The sequence below is a fragment of the Canis aureus genome, chromosome 33 (assembly GCF_053574225.1).
Source record: "Canis aureus isolate CA01 chromosome 33, VMU_Caureus_v.1.0, whole genome shotgun sequence".
Classification (NCBI taxonomy): domain Eukaryota; kingdom Metazoa; phylum Chordata; class Mammalia; order Carnivora; family Canidae; genus Canis; species Canis aureus.
This window is the reverse complement of record NC_135643.1, coordinates 17,038,237-17,060,529: the sequence shown is the minus strand read 5'-3', so window position 1 is coordinate 17,060,529 and position 22,293 is coordinate 17,038,237. Positions and strand designations below refer to the sequence as shown.

The 22,293-nt window shown below is 38.6% G+C and overlaps 1 protein-coding gene and 1 long non-coding RNA gene across 3 annotated transcripts in view; one reads left to right on the top strand and one right to left on the bottom strand.

Moving 5' to 3' along the window:
- Positions 1–12,442, top strand: part of LOC144304357 (uncharacterized) — a 28,044-nt gene extending 15,602 nt beyond the window's left edge. Inside the window, exons 2-3 of the long non-coding RNA XR_013371257.1 lie at positions 10,935–11,050; positions 12,028–12,442. This is a non-coding gene — a long non-coding RNA (uncharacterized LOC144304357). The remainder of the gene's footprint in view (positions 1–10,934; positions 11,051–12,027) is intronic.
- Positions 1–22,293, bottom strand: part of GRID2 (glutamate ionotropic receptor delta type subunit 2) — a 1,464,312-nt gene that overhangs the window by 12,231 nt on the left and 1,429,788 nt on the right. The gene's annotated exons all lie outside the window — the stretch shown is intronic.

Below are 22,293 nucleotides of genomic sequence, written 5' to 3'. Positions count from 1 at the left end.
ATAAAAGTGCATTTATTTTTTAAAATATGAAAATTTGAATGAAATTCAGCCTTTTAAAGTAGAGTGACAAGTTCTAGACCTGGCAATGCTTTCCATTTATTTGACTAGTCACTAAAATAAGATTTAGTGTCTCACTGGAAAGTATTACAATGATGTTTAGAGAAACCTCTTGGGAAACAGATATGAACTCCTTCAAATATTTTTCTTTTTAAACAGAAGCAAAAAAATAAATAAATAAATAAATAAATAAACAGAAGCAAAACATAGCAAATGGATTAGAAATTAGTTGACTGAATTTGATCAGTTTAAATTAAACTTTTTATTACATATAGAGTAAAAGGATATATACTTGAAATATTACATCTACCCAAATAATACTAATTGGTTACTTTTACTGATTAAATTTACCAGCTGGTCACATCCCCTATTTCACTACTGGAATTGTGAAATGATTCAATTATTTGAAATTTTATATAGTTGCTTGGCTTAATTTAATATTTTTTGTCTTTTGTTTCTAGTTCTTCCCTTCTCCCCCTCTTTTTTTAAAAAATATTTTATTTATTTATTCATGAGAGACACAGATAGAGAGAGAGAGGGGCAGAGACAAGACACAGACAGAGGAGAAGCAGGCGCCACACAGGGAGCCAGATGTGGGACTCGATCCTGGGACTTCAGGACCACGCCCTGGGCTGAAGGCAGGGGCCAAACCCCGGAGCCACCCAGGGATCCCCTCTCCTCTCCTTTATATGACTGTGTGGATATGATACAAATATTTTTCGAAGGAACAATGGACTGGTATTTTGTACAGTTCCCCTTTGAGCTCACTACCAATTTTGAGGGACTTTAGGGATCTATTCCAAATATCTAATTTTACAAAGGAGGCAGACTTGAAGAGTTTGCATAACTTTTATCACTCAAATCTAGCAGCATAGCTGATCCTCAACAGAGATGGGTTGACTGAAAAAAACTGACATAGAGTGACATAAATACAATACCACAGGGGATCCCTGGGTGGTGCAGCGGTTTAGCGCCTGCCTTTGGCCCAGGGCGTGATCCTGGAGACCCGGGATCGAATCCCACGTCGGGTTCCCGGTGCACGGAGCCTGCTTCTCCCTCTGCCTATGTCTCTGCCTCTCCTTTCTCTCTCTGTGACTATCATAAATAAACAAAAATTAAAAAAAAATTTAAATACAATACCACAGTCCTTAAGATACAGCATAGTGGCTCATTTACAGTAATAAACTTTCATAAAGGCCATCTTTTAGCCACACCGTCACCACGAGGCAAGAATCATTCATTGTAGGAATTATTTAATGGATGAGATAACAAGTTCAGGATCATTAAACGTTTTCCCAAGATTAGACAGCTAAAGCATTGGAAGAGCTTAGGTTGGAACTCCTGTTTTGTGATTCCTGAACATTGGCGAGTAACCACTGTGCATACCTCTGACCGCTTTTCTCTCTCTTGCCTTTCTCCACTCTCAGACAAAAGGCAGGAACTGCCATTATTTATCTCGTTAATCTCAGGACACATGGATAATAAAGAGTACTCAAAAAATGACTGAGAACAGATAAACCCAGGACTCTGGCTAATGGGTCCATTTCTGTTTTTTCTAAGAGTAGGAGGTGGCATTTGAGAAGGTAGAGGGAGCCTGTAATGTCAGAGATACAGAAATGCCTCAAAGCATTTAAGCTAGCAAAATTCATTCTGTGTTGGCAACAACATGTGCGAGAGCAATTCCACTTACTGAGGACAGAATTTGTTAACAGTTCCTTGATGGGCCTGATACAGAAGTCCTCGACATTATGTGCACAATGTACAGTCTATAAAGTCACATGTGATTTAAAGTTGACTTGGGGAATTCAGTCACAGTCTTTAGTGAGGTTCTTCCCCCTTGTCCTCCCACCCCCACATGCATGCCCTCAAATAGAGTTCGGGCCCAGGTCCTGGATCTTTAAACACCAGCCACCTTATCTAGAACTTTCTCTAGTCATGGGTCCACAGTGGTTTTCTAATGAGATGCTCATGTCCCAGGCTGAGGGGAGAATCCCTTTCAAGTCCAAAGGCTTTGCTGCTTCTTTTTGTGTTTTGGAAGTAAGATTATTTGGAGAGACTGGAGTCCTGCACTACCAGCCTCCTTTCTGGGTCCCCTTTCACCCTCTCCCCCAATTCATCCCCCTTCCCTCCTTTTTTTTTTTACTCTGGGGAACCTGTCTGCCCCTCTGATTTGATGTTTCCAGGGTCACTGTCTGGCATTTCTGTATATTTCGATCTTCTGACATCATCTCTGATAACTTTAAGTGTGTACCAAAGGCAGGAAAAACATTTGCCAGCTCTGCTTTCCACTTTGCAAAATCCCCCCCGGTAAAGCAACACAAAGGGCTTTGCTCCATGCTTGGTGTAGAAAGGAGGGGAAAACTGTAGAAAGCAGAACATAAATTCTTGTTTCAAAAATATCCTACCATAGATGCTTTTGGAATTAATGCCTGAGTGGTTTTGACACAGTCTCCACAATGAAATTATAATTGTTAGTTTGTCGGGGATTTTCTTTTTGTCTTTCCAAGGGCAAACTGCCTTGGCATCTCCCCACCAATTGCTATTGAGACATTTCTCTGCAGGGCTTCTAGGAAAGGCAGCTCACAGCTCAAACACACCGCAGACAGATTCTCTGTCCTGAGGAAAATAAGAGCTTCTGGAAAAAGAAGTTTTATTTTAAAACATGCAGTAGAAGCAGGAATTTCTTTGTTATAAAAATCTCAAGAAGCGGGCACTTTGACATATAAATGAAATTATAACAATATTATAATAAAATGTTGAATTTGAATAGTGACACAATACCCTCTTGGAAGTGCATTTCCACAAAGGCCCATTCTTTGCCTTGCAAGTCTCAGATCAAATATTACTGCCCCAGGGAGGCCTTCTCTGCCCCTTCTATTTCCTACTTTATCTCCTTCACAACCGTTTCACTATCTGTAATTAGCTTTTGTGCAAAGCAGAATTCTAAGATGGCCCTCAACGTTCCCACATGCTGCTATATGAGTTCTGTATAATCCTTGCCCCTTGAGTGTACACAGGCCCTGTGAATATGATGGACTAGCACTCCTGTGATTAGGTTACTAATCAGTTAACTTGGAGTTACTCAAAAGTCAGAGGATCTGGTTGAGCCTGAGCTAATCGGGCAAGCCCCTAAAAAGGACTGGGCCCTTCCAGAAGTCAGAGAGGTTTGAGGTACAAGAGGTCTTATGAAAAAGGCCTCATGGAGAGGGATGGTGAGCAGCCTTGGGAGCTCTGAGAGGCCTCTGACCAAACATCAGCAGAAGAGGGGATTCAGACCTATGATTGCAAGGGGTGGCGTTCTTTCAACACCAAATGAACTTGGAAGGGAATTCCTGGCTCCAGAAGGGATGCAGCTCAGCCAACAGCTTTATCCCAGCCTTGTGGGACCCTGAGCAGAGAACAAACTTGGGTCCCTCCACATGCTCCCTTGACTCTCTCCCCTACCAGCTCTGTCATGTTACTGCCTCAAACTCAGCTCAGCAAGTCAAAGCAATCTACACACACTTTTTCACACGAACTACTTGCCACTAATATACTTGCTTTAAAAAATATATATTTTATTTATTTATTCATGAGAGACGCAGAGAGAGAGGCAGAGACACAGGCAGAGGGAGAAGCAGGCTCCATGCAGGGAGCCCAACATGGGACTCAGTCCCAGGACCCTGGATCATGACCTGAGCTGAAGGCAGACGCTCAACCACTGAGCCATCCAGGCGTCCCTATACTTGCTTTTAAGACTCAACTGACTGCATCACACACATATTCCCATGTTATCATATTATTTTTATTTCTCAACGTTAATAATATTTATGTAAATCAAGAGAAAGCCTGTACTTACCCACCTGGTTATAATGATGATAATAAAAATTAAAATGTTAAATTAGGGAAATACAATAATTTTAATTAAAAAGTTATATCAAGCCCTAAAGGTAGATTTGAAATGTTGTAGTATTATGGATTTATTGATATTTATTTAAATAAGTAGCAAGTTTAAGTTTAAATTGTGGGAACATGTCCTTGAACAAAATGTATACTAGCAGGTTTTAGTTTATTTTCTCCTGTCTTTTGTCATTTTCCACATAATTAAGACCCGTAATTAAAGTAGAAATTAAGTGAATTGCGTATGGCTGTCAATGGATAAGTATAATATATTTTATATACACGCACATAATCTTTCCATTCATGATGCTTTTATAAATCTCTTAGCCTTATGATTTCCTCTTAAATATATTTTTGATTTCTCTTGAGTTTTGATTTCTTCCAATGGTTTACAGGTACACTACCATATACAAAGTATTATGTATTATGAAAAGAAAAAAAGTTACTTTTATGACACTATTCATAAAATTACTAGGATTAAACATAACTATTTGTGATTCTGTTCATTATTTTCATAAGCGTTTCTATCTCTATATTAAAAATATCTTATATGAAAAATGTTACTGCTATTTTCAACTGGAAATGAAACTTGGTTATAAGTTCTGATCTACTAGGCCATTAGCATTTGTTTTCTAAAGTAAATACGAAAGTAATAATAATTAAGAACTGCATAGGAGTGCTTAAAGATGATGAACTGGGGAATGTGAAAATTATTAGTTCTCCTCTTCCTCTACTGAGTCCTCCATCCTTGAAGAATATCCTAGTAGAACAACAGATGCCAGGAATTGTGAGGAAAGGAGGGGGATGGGGAGAAAAAAAGAAAAGAAGCTAGCCAGGCACAATTTAAATCCTGAGGGCATGTGGCCATGTTACTTAATTTGAGCTGCATTATGCAAAACAAAACAAAAATTATCTGCAAGTTGGCAAAGCCTGCTGAAAGTGCAACACGAGGAAGAAACCAAGTTAGCACGCAGCAGATTTAAGACATGCTCGCTGAGGTGCTTTGAAGAAAGCAAGCTGCACGACCCCCATCCCCAAGCATAAATAAACTCCAAACAGACTCATTTGCCATGAAGGATGAAATGTGGAGGTGCCGTGGCGCCTGGGTCTCTGCCTCTCCATGGCTCCTTTCCCCAAGTCGTTCTGGTGGGTTTTTGTGTCGCAAAGTTGTCCCTATGCAAACAACAGGTTGAATATTGTAGGTGTGGGTTATTAAAGTGTCCCGGGGACAATGGCAGTCTGTGTCCCATTTGTAACGCTTGGATTAATCTTTGGAAAGTGCACACAAAATGTGACATGATGTTGGCTTCCAACATTATTCAGTCTGCATAGCAGCAAATCCTGCCCTGTCTCCCTGGAAATAAAACTCCACAGACGTATCACTGCCATCTAAAAAGGAACCTATCATTTATGCTCAGAATTGGAGGCACCCTGGTAGAATTTCTGTTAGGAGTTTGCCTTTCTAGTTTGGAGAAGCATTTATGATGGAAACAAATTACTTTCTACCATCTTATTCACAGTCTCCCCAAAGAAAATCTACAATCAGGTAAATCATGGGTGTGTGTGTGCGTGTGTGTGGGTGTGGGTGTGCGCGCACAGATGGGAAAAATAAGAAAGCCTTTATCTTTCGAAGAGAATTCCACTTCACTTTAGATTGATAACCCACAACTGGTCCCTGACAACAGGCCGGATTCTTGACATTATCCCTCTTGTCACCTCATTTCCCCCTTTTGATTTTAAAAGCTCTAGAAGAGAGCGCCAAGACGTGAAAATTGGCTGAGGGAGGCACAATGAGAAGACAGGGTGCTTCTCTCATTTCCTTTCCTATTTCTTTCATCCAAGGAGCTTCTGAACCTTTGAGACTTGGCCTCATCCCATCGTCCATCAGAAAATTCTTCTCAACTGAAGCACCTTGTGCACATAAGGACTAAGTGGCATTGTGGAAGTCAGGAAGATGATTTCTAGGACTATTTGGTTTTAAGTGCACCTCAATATTACAACTTTAGATGACAATTAGAACGAGGACTATTGAAATAGAGAAAAAAAGGCATGTTCAGTTATTGACAACCATCAATGATGGCTGTAATTCCCATAGAACCATATTGGAAACTAACTCTACACATAGGAAGAATTGGAAGTTGCCTAACAAAATGGAACTGGTGTGTGTGTGGGGGCTGGGGGGAGTCAGGGCATTGTTCCAGAAAAAGGGCTTTTAAAGCATGTTATAGATCAATGTCTTTATCTTCATTATTAGAATCCAATTTTTCCAGTGTAATCTTTTTTGTCTCATAGAGACATAAGCCATCATTAAATTAGGTTAGGAATGGCTTCCCTCAAATTCTATGGTACAGATACATTCTTATAGTAATTTTGTATGTGGCCGCATTAAAACACCAAAATAAGTGGAATGCCCAGTCTTTGGTCTAGGACATCCACTTTCTTCTTTTATTGCTTTTCCATAAGTCAATTTCATAATTCTTAAGCTATAGAGTACATAGGTATTTAAAGTACTGCTTTAATCTGTTTGGCATATTGGACATCAACTCAGGTTTTTTTTTTGGAAGAGAATATAGTTTCCATTGAAAAAGTAATTACAGGGAATCCCTGGGTGGCTCAGTGGTTTAGCGCCTGCCTTTGGCCCAGGGAGCGATCCTGGAGTCCCAGGATCGGGTCCCGTGTCAGGCTCCTGGCATGGAGCCTGCTTCTCCCTCCTCCCGTGTCTCTGCCTCTCTCTCTCTCTCTCTATCACAAATAAATAAATAAATCTTAAAAAAAAAAAGAAAAAGTAATTACAAAGGACTGTAGCTAAATTGCACGGACCCTGCCTCCCAAGTTACCTAAAAGATGTGGGAAAATCTGTGAAATCTGAAGTGCCATGCTTCCAAGGGCCTCCCTGAAGCAGTGGCTGTGGCAGTGGGCAGGGGAACAGGGTACCTCCTGCTGGGGCATCACGACTCTCTTGAATCCTTCTCTCCACCCCAGCTCTTTCATCAAGATAATGTGGCTGATGCTGAGATTGTACCTTGGTCACAAGGCCGTTGTTACATAGACTCTAAAGTTGCATGTTGCCTTTTCCTGATGTGTCTTGGGGTTTTTTCTTGGGGTTTATTTTTCACCTGTGACATGTCTACTTGGACCTAGCATTCTGATAGTTGCATTCATTTATGTGTTGTTCTGACATTCACTTTATTCAGAGTTCAAAATGGGGTAGAAGGGGTATGGTAGGGTTACCCAGAATGATTTTTGTTCAAGGAGGGCCAAAGGTAAAAGGAGAAGAACGCTGATAGCAAAGTGGATGGGGAAGAACATGGCTTCATTCATACTTTTGCATCAGCCAACTCGGTTTTCAATTTTCATCTTTGGGGTGTAAGTCAGATGAAACTCAGACTTACAAGAAGGTGGTTTAATGAGATCCACAGAGGAAGAGAGTGACAGGACAATTAGAGGCATCACCAGATTAACCTCATCACATCACTTTCAAGAGAAACAAAGCATTCTCACCAATTGTTAAGAGAAGATTAGGATTAAACCTGAGTTTACCTTTGCTGAGGAAAAGCCTTAAAAAAATTTTTTTTCCTGAAGATTTGGGTACCAGTTGGGGTTAGGAAGTGTCATAGGACCTTATATATAAATTATGGATATATAAAAACAATATGGACAAAACATAATCATTTTCTTTTTATTTCCATGGACTAAGAAAAAAATGCCACAACCTCTCAATCTTTTAGAAAGTATATTAAGACACCTATATGTATAGGTTTTAGAAACATCCTTGTAAAGAGAATAAACATTAAAATAACCATAAGGACTTAAATGGTGGGCTTGCTTAGCACTAAAGAGAAGAATAAAGTGCGTTTAATATAATTTATTTTTCAAAAGAGGGCTTGATTCTTCACAAAATGCTACTGCTTATAGAAACCTGAGGAATTGAAGCTAAAATCTTGACAAATGGTGCCACAGCGCCACCCCCTGGCTTTGTAAAAGAGAGCAGGGAGTCACTATGTAATAGAGGAGGACAAAAGTTAACGTGCTCTCTTCCCTGAAAGATTGGAGAAAGGAAAACAAGGGAATCTCTTAGCCCTTGTATTTCTCTCAGCCCTGTAGCCTTGCATTTGTCACTGTTTCAGCTAATATCAAATGTGTATGGGGTCGAAACTGCCCGGATCTCTTTATCTGTCTCTATTTTAATTTGAAGAATGAATACACTTTTAGAGAAGAAACTCTTAAAAAAAAAATCTCTTTAATGTTAGCAGTCTTTCTATTCATTTTTTTGGACAGAAAATAGAAATACTTTTTTTTTTTAACATTTAAAGACTATAATTTTCATGTTCGTCTGGAGAGCGTCTATGAACAGGCTTACCTCATTGATTTTCACTTTGCCTTTGGGTATGATTGTTTCAGAATGTTGCAGAAGCTTCTTTGCATTTTTTGCTTTTATTAATTTATTGCCTCTTTGCATTCTTAAAGCTCAGAGATATTTAAGATGAAACATGTGAGAAGTACAATTTTGACCCTGAAGGGATAGGGAAATAATTTTATTGCGTATTTAACAGTCTACTTCTTTGGGATAAAATTTATACTTCTAAAATTTGGATACTTTAACATTTTTAAACTTTATACTGCAAAGTTTCACACTGTACAGAATTGACAAGTAATAGAGTGGCGAATGCATATATTTTCACTTGTACATTTCTTTCAATGAAGATCTTACAGAATTGGATTGAAAGATAAAAATGTTAGTTTTTACCATATTTTGCATTCTTGCAGCATCTATATTTGATTAATTCCTGCATTTTATTAAGCACAAGTGTGCAGAATAACATTATAACACTGTTTGAGCCTACTGTGAACGAAGAACTGTCATAAGCACTTGGTACATAATGTTAAGGCATGAAATCTTTTCAGCAAAATGAAGGAGTGTCCTATTTTTATTTGCATTTTTTGGATGAGGGAAATGAAACACAGAGACATCGAGTACCTTGCCTAGGATAGTAGAGCTGACCAATGATGGATATGAAAGCTGTCCTTTCAGACTCCATGTTCTTGATGATAACAATCTATTTTCTCAGTGTACAGTATTCTAAAAATATTTAAAATGTCATACTCTCTCATATCACTGTATTTTCTTTATGCAAGAACCTAGTGTAAATCATTTGCGTTTAAATCATTTAGTGAAAAATATTTCAATTGTTTTAATGGTTAAACAACATTTTTTGAAGGCTAATCTAAAAAGCAACCATTAAGTTTATCTCTTCCTATCCCAAGAAACCATATACCATGCATTCAAAATAAGTGACTTGTAAATAAACTTTTAGAAATAAACTTTTTGTAAATTGAGGACTTTTTATTTTACCTATTTTCCATTTTAGATTCTAACTAATCATTTTAGATAATTATATTGAATTATTCATGCTCATTTTATTGTACTGTGTTCTAAAAAGTAGTTAAGAGAAACTGTTGCTTATTCATAACTATATACAGGTAAACCCTTCCATTTTTTTCTATTTATTAAAATGTTCAGAATTTTCTAAAATTCTCTAGAGGCTCAGATACTTCTGAAACTCATACTATATCAATTTTAGAGAGTCTGTGGATATTTAAGTCTTATGTAACAATTGGCCTTCAAAACTACTCTTCAATTGATCTTATTGGAGTTTTTTTCAAATATGGTATAACATGTCCCATATTATTCTGATGGAGATAGAAAAAAGTAAAAGTGGGGCCATCTAGGATATTTTACTATAATTTCAATGTTTTATAAAGAAAAAACATAACACCATAAATATCATAAAGTGTATTTTTTTGGTGCTGAATTAGAAAATTGATTTTGGGGATATCTGGGTGGCACAGCGGTTTGGCGCCTGCCTTTGGCCCAGGGCGCGATCCTGGAGACCCGGGATCGAATCCCACGTCGGGCTCCCGGTGCATGGAGCCTGCTTCTCCCTCTGCCTGTGTCTCTGCCTCTCTCTCTCTCTCTCTGTGTGTGTGACTATCATAAATAAATAAAAACAACAAAAAAAATAAAAATAAAAAAATTGATTTTGGCCGAGATCATGTTGGAGGTCACTGGCTAAGTTCCTTTTGGTATATTAGATAGGAGGAAGCATTAGCTGAATATCAGGCTAACTAGTCTACAAAGTGAAGTCATAACTGGAGTATTAGCAATTAATTTATTTGAAAAACCTAATTATTAGTTGTTGTGGAGCTTGGACATTGTCTTCAATATTTCTAAGCATTTTTACATATGGTGATGGCATTAATGATTTTCCTTACTTCCAATTAAATTACAGAATAGCTAATTTAGATAAAAATCAAAACCTTGAGAATAGCAATTTAGAATAGCAATTAAAAATCATTTCTATGGCAATTTACTGAAAATTTGAATTAAAAAAAAACTTTAGGTCATCTATCTAGCATGTGTATGTTCATTTGGACTTTGGCCAGCATCCATATTTAAGCTCTTACTTTGGAGTAGGATGAATATGAAGAGAAAGATTTTTAGGGAAAAGAAGTTATTTCTCTATTCCCCAAAGATACAGAAAACAGAATAATAAAAAAGGTATGTTCTTCCATCATGTGACCAAGGAGCTGTGCAATTCAGACACAAGGGGTAAACCTATTTCTACCTAGAGCCACCACACGAGGGCGCTGGCGCCGATCACTTTTCAGCGGAATCATGAGAAAACAAGCTTTAGATTTCCTTTATGTATAAGGTGCACTTTAAATAAAATACTGATTTGACTTAAATAAGAAGTGAATATTTTCTCATAAGAATATTTTTTGACAGAATTAAGTTGTGATATTTTTATTATATCCAATAGGAAGTCACTAGATTAATTGTCCTTGAATGTTCCTAGATGATAAAATTTTGCTCAGAACTTCCATTGCCCATTGAATAGCCTTCCATCTTATCATGAGGCTTTCCTCTTATTATCCTGAGACTTCGATTTAAAAAAAATACACATTTTTAAAAAGATATTTATTTATTTATTCACAAGAAACAGAGAGAGAGAGAAAGAGAGAGAGACATATACAAAGGGAGAAGCAGCCTGCTTGTGGGAAATCGGATGTGGGACTGGAGCCCAGGACCCCAGGATCACCACCTGACCCAAAGGTAGATGCTTAACCACTGAGCCCACCCAGGTGCCCCTCACTATTTCTTTCTTTCTTTCTTTCTTTCTTTCTTTCTTTCTTTCTTTCTTTCTTTCTTTCGAGACAGAGAGTGTTGTGGGGGCAGGAAGAGAGGGAGTGGGGCAGAAGGAGAGAGAGAGAGAATCTAAACAGGTGCCATGCCCAGGTGGGAGCCCAACACAGGGTTCCATCTCATGATCCTGAGATCATGACCTGAGCTGACATCAGAAGTCAGAGGCTTAACTGAGTCACCCAGGGGCCCCAACTATATGACATTTTTGAAACCAAATGTCATCTTCCACTCCACCTTAAAACTAATTTCCCTGAGTCTACTGTTTCTTCAAATATGTAGCCTCAAATCTCTTGTTAGGATGTTTGAACATTCCTTCTCTTTCTACAGCTAAGCCAGCTTTAGTAAGTATGTGCATGTATTTTCCATTTTCACTTGATTTCACCATAACAAATCTTGTTAATTTCATGACATTCAATCATTACACAAGTAATAACTCAATAACCATCGGCATGCCAGATCCTGTTTTAGGTCCTGAGGAAAGAGCAATAAACAAAAACCCTGTCCCTGATTTGCTTACATTATGGTAGAAGGAGAAAGACAATCACAAGAAAGTAAATTATATAGTGTAAGGTGACATGTGCTATGAAAAAGAACTGTGCCGTGTAAAGGGACATGGGACACGTTGGGGGAAGGAGTCATAACTTTAAATAGGATAGGCCTCACTGACCCTGGAATTCCACCTCATAGTTCCTTTTAATGCTTTGCTTTAGATAGAACCTTGCTTATCACCCTTGATCCAAGCAATCCCCAAATTCTGCGTTTTTTCTCAGAAAATCAGTATGCTTTCCTTTTCATTTCAACTGCTTTATGGCTTGTTTAACTTATTTACTTCTTTATGCTTAGATCATTACAAAGCCTCCTAACTTGACTCTGCACCTCTCTGGCAGGTCAGATGCTTCTCAGAGTGTTTTGAGGCAGCCATGTGATAAGACAACAGAATGTGTGTGGAAGTGAGGAGTGCTACTTCTACATCTCGTACTTTAAAAACTCCCACCATTCTCTATGTTCTCCCACGACTTCATCTGCCACCCAGATACAGAAGACTACGGGAGGACTCCAGAGCCGAGGATGTGACTCACTGGGTAGAAGGAACCTGGGTCCTAACACCCCATGGAAGATGACCCTCTCCTTGCCTTTGAACTTGATGCGAATGAAAAAATGATCTATTATGTTAAGCCACAGAACCTTTTGGGAGAGGGGGTATATTTTTACAACAGGTAATATTATATACCCTAGTCAATATAGCCTCCTTCTATCTTCATATATCGCTGAGACACCCCCATTAAAATTATCTTTTTTTTTTCAGTACTCCATTGAACGGTCACTCAACTATTTATTCATACTTATGTCACATCTGCAACTGTGGTTAAATCCAACTCTCTGTCTTCCTGTCACTGAGCAGAAGCTGCTGAGAACAGTTGAAAAAAATTGCAATTGTACAGATCAGGGCATGGTGAGGTCATGGCCTCCACCCTCAGCAGAGCCCTCAGAGCTGTGCACCAGTTCAACTGTGTTGCTCTAGGCCACTAGTTCATTCTTTATTCTTTGAAAGTCTCTGATGCTAGATACTCACCAGTGCTTTACTTTCTCCATTTTATGGAAAGCAGAATCCAACAGAGCTCTTACTGAACATCCTGCTATTGAACATAGAAATTTACTTGCATTCACGCTTATCCTTTTGCCCTTCCATGCAGTTACAATAAAATATGTACCCTTTCTCCTTTTGAAAACAAATCGTGTCCTGGGTCTCATTCCATATCACATTTTGAATACTCCATTTGGTGCTGTACTCTCAACATGGACCTCACTACCAGTTCCTTCCTGTTGCATTTAACTATGCTCAAGTCTCTCCTGGCTTGGAAACAGATACCCTTCCTGAATCCCATTCTGTCCTTTTTTCTCCTCTTTTTCACCACCCCGTTCCTTGGGAGAATAGTATATAAGCCCTTCCTACTTATTCTTCCATCAACTACAGTCTGGCTTCAGTCTCCATCATTCTCTTCCACGCTGTTCTTGCCAAGATCTGGAAGACCTTCACGTGGCTGATTGTAATGGGCACTTTTATTCTGGAAGTGCACTTGACAATACTGACCCCTCTCTATTGAAATAGTCTTCCCTTGACTTCTGAGACTACTTGCTCCTCAAGGTTTCTTCCTCATTCTCTTTTAGTTGGAGTACTTTTCTGTCCTTTGATCAAGTGTTGATCTTTCTCAGGGTTCTGGACTCAGATCTTATATCTGCTAAATGGATCCCTCATTCCTTGGATGATTTTATTACCTCTCATGATTTCACTTACACTAAAAACTTCACAAAAGACTCCAAACCCAAACCCAGACCCAGACCCCATTCCCGCCAAAACTGTCCCTAGAAACTTCTCACCCCCTTCTTCCTCTGCTGCTAATATCAGAGACTAGGACTCAGATTGCCACACAAGCTTCCTAACCGGTCTACCTTTCTCAGGTCTTGTCCTATTCCAAAGCTTTCTCCTAGGTCAGCTAGAATGATTCTTTAAAATAAGAATATAGGCAGGTCACTACTTCACTCTAAACTCTTCAGTGGGTACCTAGTGATGCCTGGAACTTTATTCCTTAAAAATGTAAATTCTTTAACGTGGTTTATGGAGCATTTTGAGGACTGCTTTTTTACTTCTTCATTATATTCTCTGTTCCAAGTTCTGACTTGGTGTGACTTCCTTCTCTCAATTCCTAAAACAAATCTTGCCCTCTGGCTTCAGGTCTTTGCATATGCTGCATGTGCACCAACTCTCAGCCCTATTTCTTTGGCCTGGCTGATAATTATACCTCAGGTCTATAGCTTGGAATCCTGGCTAGGGAGCTTTTCCTATCCCCGCTCTAGGTTGCAAATCACTTTGCATTTCCATTACTATAGCACTTATCACAATTTATTGTCATTGCCTGTTAAATTGTCTGCCTTTCCCAGTAGACTGTAAACACTATCATATTACTAATATTCACAGCTGTTCCAAAATGGAATAGACTATAAAAGGGACGGCATTCAAACATTAGGTAGGTGGTTGGATTTGATTTTTATAGTTTTGTCATCTTATGTTCTTACTGCTCTTCATGGGCCATATGTTGCAACCAAATTATTTGATTTTTCTCAAATGTGCTCTCTGCTTTCCTCTTCTGTGAGTTGGACCATATCTTTCCCTTTGCCTAAAAATGTTTTTTCCCCTATTTTATGTCTTTGGAAATTATACTGCTTGTTAAATCTAGTTCCTACACTGTCTTTTCTACAAAGACACTTTATCACCCAGTGAGGAAAGGTCTTATCTTTCTCTGAATTCTCAAAACACTATGGACTTTTTAAAGTACTTATCATATATCATTTAAAATCACTGTATTTCAATATAAGGTTACCTGGAAGAGTACCATCTCTCTGTTCAATTCCTATAATATGTTGTATCACTTTTATGGAACACATCATGCTTTGGTTTATGCTGAAATTATGCATATACAGGACATGTCTCTTCCATAATAGTTTTGAGTTCTTGCATGTTAAATGTTTGCAATGCCTAGCATCTTGACATGTGTATATATTTATATGGACTCTCAAAATGCAATTGCTGAATGCATCAAGCAACTGGTTCTTCCACCTTATCTTCTGTTTCTATAGGACCTTCTCTTTCAAGCCTGGCCCAAAATGTGTCCATTATATTTTCGCATTTCCTCTTTGCACATAGCTTTTGCAGTCCACATTCATGTTTATAATTGTCAAAGTCCTACCTCCTTGGCTCAAATATTGCTCTCTGTGAAGGTTGCCTTAGTACTTCCTTCCAGGGAAGAGTCTTAGCTAAGGTGCTTGGCCATTGATTGGTGGACCATAAAAATACCACGAAGAAAATGAAATCATAGAGTGACCTGACTTGAGAAGTAATTTAGTAAGATCACCTAGTAAGATTTTAAGGAAGGATGTGTGCTGGAAAAGAGTGAAGCCTGTAATGTTTTCCCACAGAAGCTGAGATGTGTTTAAACTTGTCTACTAGCGGTAAGGCTGGAAGAAAGGGGGGCAGGTAGAGCACTATGTGAAGTGACTCAGTAGGGCTTTGTTTCTCGAATGTTTCCATGAGAGGGCTGCTAAGAAAGAAGTGAGGAAGACAGCAAGGTCACTGACTTCATTGGCAGAGAAAAAGAACACAGGAGGACCAGCTGGTTTGCGGTCTTTGAGCAGTGTCTGCTGCAGATGCTAATCTGGTGCAGTATTAGAATCTGTTTATGTTTTTCTAAGCGACTATGATGCATGCATCATTTATATTCATCTTTTATGAATATTTCATTGACCACTTGTAGTTTTTATATCAAAAAAATATAGTCATCTAGTGAGTACAAACTGATTTTTATGGATTCCCATTGCGTGCAAAGGCTCTTGCAGCAGTTCAGAACTAGAAAAGGGCCTTTTACCTTCCATTTCTCTTTGATGTCAGGAGCATCCTGTTGTGGTGGAAAGGGCATGAGTTTCTGAGTGAGAGAGATGTGGGTTTGAACTCCGTTTTGGTCACTTACTATTTGTGTGACCTTGGCCAAACGACTTAACTTTCTAGAGACTTAAATTTGGTTTTGTTTTTAAACTGATTTTTTACAGAGATATTATGGGAATCAAGTGGAACATGTAGATGGCACCTAGCACTGTGCCCGGCATATTGTCAGAATGCCCTTCCTCTGCATGGTTGTTATATTTAAGAGAACATAAATATTGGCTTGTAAAAAACAAGAGTTGAAGCAGAAATTGGCAACTTACATCTTCAGATGAGAATGGGTTTAAGTCCCTACATTTGAAATAATTCTAGCTGAGGATATGTGCCATATATTTTATGAAGTGCAATTCATAGACATGTGACTCTGCAAACTACCTTGCAGTTCTCATATTGTGTAGATATTCAATATAAGACATGTACACATTTGGGTGCTATCTCTTTTATAGGAAAAGAAAGATGAATTGTTTCTATGTGAGTATGTGACTCATGGCTTATACTTTCAAAGTGAGAATCTGGGGCAACAGTAAATTGCAAGGGATTATGGTCTCAAGCAACTTAAAAAGTAGGTTTTTATCAAAGTTATTCTAATTTCATAAAGGTACATGCTACCTATTTCTTGTTTTGTATTTGATATATGACCTTTTTTTCCTTAGAATTGGGAAATCATCTTTGACCTTCTAAAAGTGAACCATTATCATGACCTCAGTGTTGAGAGACGGTTAAAACTGATGGGCAACATCCAGAACAAAATCTAAGTAGTCTTTTTGATGGCCTGCTTTGTGAGATCTAACCTCTTAAACTCTCAGAAGATAAGATTGGTGACAATTAGTATTTCAGACCTACATTTTGATTCTCTTATAGTACTTTTAGATGTGTTAGCAAATGCTTTCTGAACTCTCAAGTTGACATAGACTCAGAACTAAAAGCACACAGCAATTATAGGAACCAAATACATTAGTTCCACAGGTTTTTGATTTGACTTATAGCTCCAAGTATACTGACTTTCACATAGCAGGTGTTTTTAATGACTGGGCTAATTTTAGTTTGTTCCTTTTATAAGATAAGTCCACATTTAAAATATTTTTTGAGGGGCACCTCCGTATCTCAGTGATTGAGCATCTGCCTTTGGCTCAAGTTGTGATCCCAGGGTCCTGGGATCGAGTTCCACATCAGGCTCCCTGCAGGGAGCCTGCTTCTATCTCTGCCTATGTCTCTGCCTCTCTCTGTGTCTCTCATGAATAAATTAATAAATAAAATATTTTAAAAAAGAAAAATAAAACTTTTTTTGGTCTTTTTATTCAGTATGTCTGCTCCATGGTCGTTTTAGTAAGCCTACTGCAAGGGGACTCTGCTTTCGCTCATTCTCTCCTTTAAGGACATTGGAGATATTGAGTGTATTTCAAGCCCAGTTATATGATCTGAGTCACCATCACCGTATCACAGGATGGTTTGGTCAATTCTGAGTAGTCACTGTGTAGGAAATGTGATAAACTTCACGTGAGAAACTGGGATAAGGCTTGTTCTGTAGACTTTCAAAGAGCTAATAGAAGGCAACTATCCACACAATACAAAGAATAAGGAAGGAAGAATACTCAAATAGGCAATTAAAATTGTTAACTGCTCTGATGGACTGCCTCAGAACACTTCGGAGTCGAGGTTGTGGTCCTCTGTCTGAACGTGTTACCCAGAGGGTGAGGGAAACCGGAACTGGAAGTGAGATATATACAAAGAGATGAGAAGGGGAGCTGCTCCCAATGAGCGTCACCGCCGCCAAGCAGCAACCTCCCACAGCCTGAAAAAACCCCCTTTGGAATCTGGGGAGCACAGTTTTAAGTCATGGACTTTAGATAATCCCTTCCCCGCTCTATTAAGAATTCCTCGCTTAGACTTCTAATAAAGGAAAATAAGTAATTCTCAATTCTGTGATTTCTTCTCCTTAACCCCCCAGTTTATGAAAAAAGAAGAAGAAAGCAAAAAAAATTTCTGACTTTAGCACTTTTTGGGAAGGTTATTCTGCCTTTCTAGCATCTGAAATTGAAAAATCAATCCTATTTGGTTTCTTTTTTCTCTTTTACAGTCTAGAGCCAGTTAATTTTCAGGTTCTCTTTATTTTCCCTTCAAAATGTATCTGCTGTGCCTGTATTTTTTTTTTTTCTTCCTTTTTTGGGCTACCACAGAAGTTCAGATCATGCCTAAAGTATTGTACAAGCCTTTTAATTGGCCTCTTTTCCATTCCATTCTATGAATTACTACCAGCTTGATTTGTTTAAACCACCCTTTTAAGGGCGTGTTTTCCCTTCCGTAATAATCTTCAGTGGCTCCCCCTTGCTCATGGTGGAGGTCTCCATGCATTCCATGTTTGTGAGCCTCTGCGAACACCAGCCCAGCTTCTATCTCTCACTGATGTTTTGAGGCATTTAAAATGAAGGCATGGCCAGCAACTGGCACTCCTGCCACTCTTCCATAACACTCAAAATGGTGGCAAATTTTTAGGTCCAAGGGAGGGTGGGAGAGTGCAGCACTTCAGATCCCAAGTTTGATTTACATCTGGCTTTATAATCAATCTGCTGGACGTAGTAACAGTCATTTCCCTTTGCTCAAACCACCCCAATGGTTTCTGGTGTCTTACAGCATCGTATAAAGCCTTAGAAGTTGGGCCTTCCCCAGCTCTCTCTCTCTCACCCCTCATTCTGATCCAGCCACATGGATCTTCCTGCTGTTCTTCAAAATGCCCAGCACACTCCCATCTCACAGCCCTGGTACTAGCTGTTTTCAAAGCCTGGAATGTTCTTTCCTCAAGCAACATGGCAAACTCCTTCCTTCTTTTTAAGACTTTAGTCAAATGTCAACTCATCAGTAAGGCCACTCATGGGTGGCTTATTTAAAATAGCAAATGCCTTCTCTTACTCTAGCCTTCCCACTCCTCCTTTCTGTTTTTCTCTACAGCACTTATCAGCTAATAGATTACATGCCTCACTTATTCATCCCATTCGCTGTCTGTCGCCTTCAATGGACTGTAAACTCCATGAGGGCAGGAAGTCTCATTTACTGTGTATCCCCAGCATCTAGAATAGTTGTGTACATAGCAAGACCTCGGTGAACATATGTTGAATACATGAATGAATGAACTGGATATAGTGCAATCTCTTGAGCCCAGCCTACAGGCTTTACTCGGTCTCACCTGAGCTTTACTATCTGCTACTTCCTGACATGAAACCCATATTCCAGACATTATGGGCTACTGCTCCTGTGACCATTCTTTCCCAACCCTTGTGCCTTTGGTTGCACTGTACCCTTCCCTTGGAAACCCTTTTGCATTCCTCTGACCTTTCCATATTCTCTGTGATTAGGCTAAATTTCCCCTTATTCTGGGAAACCATTCAATGCCAGGCAACCTTCTTCTTCTCTACTCATAGAATATTTTCTCCATCAACTAACTTGACAATGGAATACATTCTGCATCATGATATAATTTATATTCTTATCTTCTAAGGTTATTTAAACTATGAATTAGTATTTAACTTTTCAAATGTTTCTATTTTGTTTCTCCAACTTTGGGAGCTTTCTGAGGAAAGACCCGGTATAAATGAATAGAACTGCTCATGGACAGCATTCCAGACTAGGAGCTCACTTCACCACCCTGAGACATGAGGGAGTCAATACCTCAGCACCCTGGGACCACCATTTGCTCAGGAGTGTGCCTTGGTGTGCCAGGTAGGAAATCTCTGTCCTAGGGTGCCATGCTCATAGTAGGTGCTCACAAAGTCTTAGTCAATGGACTGATTGATCTTGTGTCATTGTTCTATTCTTAATAATCTCTTTGCAGAAGTGAGGCTGCAAGTCTCTATTACATTTATATCTTGCTACATTGCTTATTTTTTATTTGTATTTTTAATATGCTCATTTGCAAGTAAGCACACTAAGTACTGTAAGAAGTACTATATTCATTAAAAAAGATTATATGTGAATGAGAGTTCTGTATTTGATATCTAATGTCAATTATGTCAATTAGATATATGACATGGCTATAATCTAGGAACTCATGTCCAAAGCTCTCCTTAACAATGCTTATGGAAGTACTTGAACATATTAGGAATTCAGTAACTCTTTCTAGTATAATAAAATCAAATGAAATGAACTTGATATGTGATGCTTCTGATTTCAACTTAATTTTAGTGTATTTGTATTTTTAAAAATGTATCTTATAGCTAACTTCTATAAACAGATATTAATAGAGGTCTAGCATTAATTTGAAAGTTAATTTTAATGTAATTTTGGAGAGAATTAAATATTAAATTTTAAGTGTGAGGTATATAGAGGTATCCCTCACTCCAGGAATTGACTGTACCTGAAAAATTTGGGTAATTTAAATTTTTGCAAATTGAATCTTATTTGTTACGCATCAGAGAAACTAATTCTCAAAGGCCCCCATCATGAATCTTTTGTGTAGTGAATAAACAAGTTGTAATTTGTTTTTTAGTAGTGATGTCCAATTGTTAAAAATTAAAAATAGGGATCCCTGGGTGGCACAGTGGTTTAGCACCTGCCTTTGGCCCAGGGCGCGATCCTGGAGACCCGGGATCGAATCCCATGTCGGGCTCCCGGTGCATGGAGCCTGCTTCTCCCTCTGCCTATGTCTCTGCCTCTCTCTCTCTCTCTCTCTCTCTCTGTGTGACTATCATAAATAAATAAATATTAAAAAAAATTAAAAATAGCCATAGATGTAGGCTACTTAATTCCTAAAAATGTTTAGTAGCACCAACTTAAAAATTAGATATAACATTTTTTAAAATTCAAGTGTGCTTTCTCACATTTCAAATCTTTTGGCAGGCAAAATATTTATTAAAAGCACTGCTTCTCATTCAACTCTAGTTCTGATGTTGTATCATTTTTGATTTTGTGACATATGTTTCTCCTTCTAAAGCAGCTGTTATGAAAGCTTAATTAGTTTTTAATTAATGAGAATTAATGTCATCCTGAAAATTGTGTGAATTTTCTGTGTCATTGCAGATAGCATGAGACTTTTGAAATATGCTGCCAATTTTGAGGTGGGAACCTATAGGGTTTCTTCAAAGGGAAACGAGGCCCTCATTCCTCACAAAGGCTAGACAGCCATGCCTACAGCAAAAGACAGGTAATAATGTGTCCAAATAGCACAACTATTTTGTTTCCTCCACTATGAAGAAATTCTAGGAAATGTGCAAAATTAGTTAAAAGGTGACACTTGGTCCTAAATTGTATGTGATAACAAGTCAAGGAAGAGCTTTTAGATAACGAAAAAAATTTCTAAAATTTGAACAATTTGGGCAGACCCGGTGGCGCAGCGGTTTAGCGCCGCCTGCAGCCCGGGGTGTGGTCCTGCAGTCCTGGGATCGAGTCCCGCATCGGGCTCCTTGCATGGAGCCTGCTTCTCCCTCTGCCTGTGTCTCTGCCTCTCTCTCTCTCTCTGTATGTCTCTCACGAATAAATAAATAAAATCTTTAAAAAAAAAAAAGAAAAAAGAAAAAAAAATTGAACAATTTTTGCTTTGCTACTAAGATTAAATAGAAACGAAACAAATGAGGACGATTGAATCAAGGGAAATTTGGACAATTAAGGCAAGAAAACAAGTGACCTCTCCCTTAGTCTGTTTCTACCTCATGGTAAGGTGAGTCATTATGTGGTATAATTGTTCTGTGCCTCTGTGGATGCTCTACAAATGGAGCAAAACCATGAAGTTTCTACTCTTCTGGAAGTGTGTGTGGGTTGGAGGCTGTTGTCCTGGTTGGGCATCATATAAAACCCTACTACATATTCATCAGGCTCAAAAGTCACATTGTATCCTGTGTCTTATATGACAGGAAAGGTGGCTAGGGAATCTTAATTGCAATATAAGTAAAAGTTTATAAAAAAAAAAGTTGAAAAGTAGCCTAAATAGGATTCACTGTGTAATCCCTTTGGACCAAATTTAAACACTGAGGAGTCTATCACAAGTGATTAGACCTGCAGGGATAGAAAATGAGTTACTGTGGTGTGTATCATCTTGGACATCTGAGATATCCAAGATATCATGGACATCTGAGGGTAGGAGTCAGTCTCTGACTGGTAATCAGGTATTGATAGGAGGAGCAGTTAGTTAATAGTTTGTCTGTAGTTTACGGTAATTTTCACATTTCTGAAAAGTTGGCCTCATGGTTTGGCATCTTGGGAAACCTCCACATCTTCTTTGTGGAAGTGATCTGAATCAAAGCAGATAGATTCTATGAGCCCATGAGAACTACCAGGATGGATTGCGCCAGTTGGTTGGAATGGCCAAAGCCAACGAGGACTGCACTGGCTGAGAGTGACTCATCCTGCCTCCTCAGGATGGAGGCAGGATGGAGGAAGCCGATCTCAAATCTGTGAGATGGGCTTTGTATGTTGCATGTTGATGTGGGACAAGGAAAGAGCTGGGCATTATAACATATCCAGACCCATTTTTAAACATATATATTCATCTGCACCATGTGCAATTGCTTAGCACAGTGGCTTTCACATAAGAGATTTTGAGCAGACACTAATAGAATAAAATAATAAATAAATAATAGAACTAAATCTATCAAATGTAAGAAACACGATTTCTTGATTTCTCAATGCTAGGTAAGTAGTTTCCACCCAAGGGAGCTTATATGCTACTTCC